This window comes from Meleagris gallopavo, unplaced genomic scaffold, assembly GCF_000146605.3.
Source record: "Meleagris gallopavo isolate NT-WF06-2002-E0010 breed Aviagen turkey brand Nicholas breeding stock unplaced genomic scaffold, Turkey_5.1 ChrUn_random_7180001936955, whole genome shotgun sequence".
NCBI lineage: Eukaryota > Metazoa > Chordata > Aves > Galliformes > Phasianidae > Meleagris > Meleagris gallopavo.
In genome coordinates, this window is record NW_011198904.1 from 1 (window position 1) to 625 (window position 625).

A 625-nucleotide genomic window follows, 5' to 3' on the forward strand; every position below is an offset into this window, starting at 1 on the left:
GGGAAGTTGCTGTAGCTGGGTGGTTAGACGTGGAGATCTCCGGAGATGCCTTGCAACCGCACTGATTCTGTGATTCTGTGAGAAAGGGCCATTGAGGAGTAGAGGTCCTAGAGGCCTCCTGTGAACAGATTGCCCCCATTGCTCAGAGAGAAGAGAAAGCACTTCCCTGTTTGCTCCACGTCATAGCTGTGTTGTGCTTCTATGGTGATGTAGCTTCCCAGTAGGGTGGAATGTGTAGGATATCTGTTGGAAAGGCAGAATGAGAGAGAAGTTGCAGCAGGCAGAGGAAGTGTGCATGCAGAGGGCAGAGAGGAGGAGGAAGTGGTGTCTGTGAGCTGCAGGAGCATGAGGAAGGTTGCAGGCAGCTGCGTTGGTGGTATAGTGGTGAGCATAGCTGCCTTCCAAGCAGTTGACCCGGGTTCGATTCCCGGCCAACGCATGCCAGCTTTTCTTCTGCCGGCGTCTAAATTGTGCCCTGCTGCACCTGTGCAGCTCCTCCTGCTCCCCAGGTGGCCATCTTCCTCACCCAGCAGTTCAGTTCCAGCTGCCAGGGGACATCAAAACATTCCCTCCCTTCCTCAGAGTCCAACTGCTGCCTGGTTTCTTTCCCAGGATACCCACGTGA

At 54.6% G+C, this 625-nt stretch overlaps 1 non-coding gene across 1 annotated transcript; it reads left to right on the plus strand.

Annotated features, from left to right (window-relative positions):
- The first annotated feature begins 367 nt into the window (after positions 1 to 367).
- TRNAG-UCC lies at positions 368 to 439 on the plus strand. The gene has a single exon. It is a non-coding gene; the product is annotated as a tRNA-Gly (tRNA).
- Positions 440 to 625: the final 186 nt, after the last annotated feature.